The sequence below is a fragment of the Panthera leo genome, chromosome D3 (genome assembly GCF_018350215.1).
Source record: "Panthera leo isolate Ple1 chromosome D3, P.leo_Ple1_pat1.1, whole genome shotgun sequence".
NCBI classification, from domain to species: domain Eukaryota; kingdom Metazoa; phylum Chordata; class Mammalia; order Carnivora; family Felidae; genus Panthera; species Panthera leo.
In genome coordinates, this window is record NC_056690.1 from 89,252,746 (window position 1) to 89,256,488 (window position 3,743).

The 3,743-nt window shown below is 43.1% G+C and overlaps 1 long non-coding RNA gene across 1 annotated transcript; it reads right to left on the reverse strand.

The window, feature by feature from the left end:
• Positions 1–376: 376 nt before the first annotated feature.
• LOC122203807 lies at positions 377–2,816 on the reverse strand. Its single transcript, XR_006195347.1, has 3 exons — positions 2,667–2,816; positions 1,327–1,373; positions 377–781 (listed from the first exon to the last, which is right to left on the reverse strand). It is a non-coding gene; the product is annotated as an uncharacterized LOC122203807 (long non-coding RNA).
• Positions 2,817–3,743: the final 927 nt, after the last annotated feature.

Genomic DNA, 3,743 nt, shown 5'->3' on the forward strand with positions numbered 1-3,743 from the left:
TTTGCAGGGACTTACGAACTAGAATTTAGACCTTCTGTAAAGTATCTTACATCACTAAGTGTGGATATTGTCTTAATCAGCTCCGGCTGCTGTAACAAAATACCATACACTAGGTGTTTATGCAATAGACATTTGTTTCTCATGGTTCTGGAGGCTGTGAGTCTGAGATCAGGGTTTCGGCAGTGCCAGGCTGGCAAGTGCCCTCTCCTGGCAGAGACAGGATGCTCAGCTCTCTTTCCTTCTCATACGGACACCAATCCCACCAAGGGGGGGGGGGTCACCATCATGACCTCGTCTAACCTTAATCACTTCCCAAAGGCCCCACCTTCTAATGCCCACACTGTGGTAAGATTTCAAAATACAAATTTTAGGAGGACACAAGCATGCAGTCTATTACAGTGATTATCCAGAGGGAATCAGACTTCTCCCTGTAATTCTTTGGAAGGAATCTCTCAGAAAGGTCAGGGATGACGGGGCCATTTGTAAATGGAAGTCTTAATAAGTGGACACAAGCTGCCCAAGGAAGAGGCATAGGTGTGGGCTAAACATTGGCAGGAAGGATGGCAGGAGGCCGCTCCATTGCGTCGGTCACTGCGTGGTACCCAATGCAACCCAGACAGTTCGAAGATACTCCTTTGCAAGCCAGCTTTGACTGAGTGGCCCAGGAATGGAACTCTTGATTTCATCGGTCCCTTTAATTTGGTTCTGAAGAGTATGTGGAGCTAGCTGTCCTCCAAGAGATGCATTTGATGTTCAAAGTGGAATATCTCAGGCACAGTCCCTGGGAAACACACACATGAGCCATAATTCAACACTAGCCCAGGGCAAGTGGTCATCAAGAATCACTCTTAAGAAGGAATTGAGGTCCATCTACTCACATATTGGAAAGGGTCAAATTGTCTTTTGCTACCTCCTCATACACTAGGAAACTTGTGGGGCTGCAGACGTAGCCATCTAGGGGAGCAAACTGAACATCTGGGACCAGTTAGAACTCCAGGGTGGGGCAGGGAAATGGATGTTTTTGCATTTATTGTTCCAACCATTTCATTTTGTGCTCATTTTTCTGTATTACTGCTTAGGCTGTAAAAAGATCTCTTCCATTTACTGTCAGAGATTAAAGAGCATCATGATATTAAAAGTGTGATTTGACCAGATATGTGTCATAGGGACTGGTCTGAACAAGAACTGAGGTGTCTCAAAGTATCAATCCATCCCACATAGGGGTCGATGGACTGCCCATCCGTCAGCGTGCATGAAGGCTACAGATGACAGTAGACGTGCTTCTTTGTATCAGTGCTCTGGATTGTATTGATTCACAAGACATACCTCCCCTGATTAAACTCTCTCAGCAAACAGCACATTTGCCCTTTACTCTGTGAGTAAAAAACATGGGAGGGAAAAACATAATCACAAAGTTAGAAAATATTAAAACTGACAGGTCCTCTCAAATTTCTGCCTCTCGATATCTTTATTTTTATTTAAAAAAAATGGATGGGCACCCAATGGCCAGTAAAGAATCACACAGTGGGGAGCGCCTGGGTGGCTCAGTTGATTGAGCAACCGAATTCAGCTCAGGTCATGATCTCATGGTCTGTGAGTTCGAGCCCCGCGTTGGGCTCTGTGCTGACAGCTCAGAGCCTGGAGCCTGCTTTGGATTCTGTGTCTCCCCCTCTCTCTGCCCCTCCCCTGCTCACTCTCTCACTCTCTCTCACTCTCTCAAAAATAAATAAACATAAAATATTTTCTTTAAAAAATAAATAAAAAAATAAAGAATCACACAGGGGCGCCTGGGTGGCTCAGTCGGTTGAGCATCCGACTCTTGATTTTGGCTCAGGTCGTGCTCTCATGGTTCGAACTTGAGTTCAAGCCCTATGTCAGACTTCTCTGACAGTGTAGAGCCTGCTGGGGATTCTCCATCTCCCTCTCTCTTTCTGTGTGTGTGTCTCTCTCTCAAAGTAAATAAATAAAATTAAGAGAATCACACAAATATTAAGTGGCAGACCAGAGACCAAATCCCAAATATCTCTTCAATCCAATATACTTCCCACATACTAGAACTGAGAGCCCTAAACATTGCTAGTAATCTTAATACAGAAGTATTGTTTTATGTTGCAAAAATAGTGCTTTCTCAAATTTCTTCAATATTCCATTAAAACTCACTAATAGATAAATAGGTAAGAAACAAGGGTTTTGACGCTCTTTTCCTCAATCATAGGGTCATGTCAATTGACCTTCTCTGCATTTTCCAAATTTCTCTCTCATGCCCACTACCACATCTTAGTAAAAATCCTCATCATTTCTATTCTCCATTATTTCCCATCACCTTACCTCTTTGCCCCTCTCCATAGCCTCCAGAGTGAACAAAATCCCTTGTGTAAAAACACATCCATGGCTCCCCTCACGTCCAACCCTCATGTCCAAGATGGCTGCCTTTTTAGCCTCACCCACCACAACCCATTGTACATTCCAGTGTAAACACATGGTCCACTAGTCACAGGAAGGTTCTAGGCTTCGCTCATTGTGTCCTTCACCAACTCCCTTCTTGTCCTTTACCTCAACAACTGCTTTTCATTTCTTAAGAAAGCCTGTGCTGTCTGTGGGCCTCCTCAGTGCACGGTGTTTTACCTATATGCTCCCCAAACACCTCACCTGCCTGTGAACCTCACCTGGCCATCATTGATTTCTGAAGTATCCTTCCATCACAGGGTGTATTGCCGGCCCTCTGTCTCTCTCAATGCTCTATTCCTCCATGGGATTTAACACTAGATGGATGTAAAGACTTTGTTTCTTTACTGTTGTATCACCAGCCTGTAGAAACATGCCTGGGACAATGTACATTTTCAATTTTAAAAATCTGTTTCATGAATAAAAATTAGCGACAATATTTTTAAACGAAATACAAAAATTCCCATTTGTACTCTTGGAGAAATATTCTCATAGTTACCATGCTATACATTAGATCCCCGGAACTTATTCAACTTATAACTAAAATTTGTACCCTTTGACCAACATCTCCCCATTTCCCCCACCCCCAGCCCTGGCAAACAATATTTTCCTCTCTGGTTCTATGAGTTCAACTTTTACAGATTCCACACATAAGTGAGATCATGCGGTAGTCATCTTTCTTGTGTCACTTAGTATAATGTCCTCCAGATTCATCCATGTTGTCACAAATATCAGAATTTCCTTTGCTTTTTATTCCTGAATAATATATAATATTTCATTGTGTGTGTGTGTGTGTGTGTGTGTGTGTGTATATCACATTTTCTTTCTTTTTTAATGTTTATTTATTTTGAGAGAGAGAGAGAGAGAGAATGATCAGGGGAGGGGCAGAAAGAAGGAGACACAGAATCTAAAGCAGGCTCCAGGCTCTGAGCTGTCAGCACAGAGCCCGACATGGGGCTCGAACTCAGGAACTGTTAGATCATGACCTGAGCCAAAGTCGGAGGCTTAACTGACTGAGCCACCAGGCGCCCCTGTATTTTCTTTATATATTCATCCCTCACCAGACACAGCCTATTTCCATAGTTTGGCTATGGTGAGCAGTGCTTAGTAAACATGGGAGTGCAGATACCTCTTGAGATCCTGATTTCATTTCCTTTGGATATATAACCAGCAGTAGGATTTCTGCATCCCCTGGTGGTTCTATTTTAATTGTTTGAGGAACTTTCATACAGTTTTCCATAATAGCTGTGTCAATTTACAGTGTCCTTAACAGTGGACAGGGTTCCCTTCTCTCCACA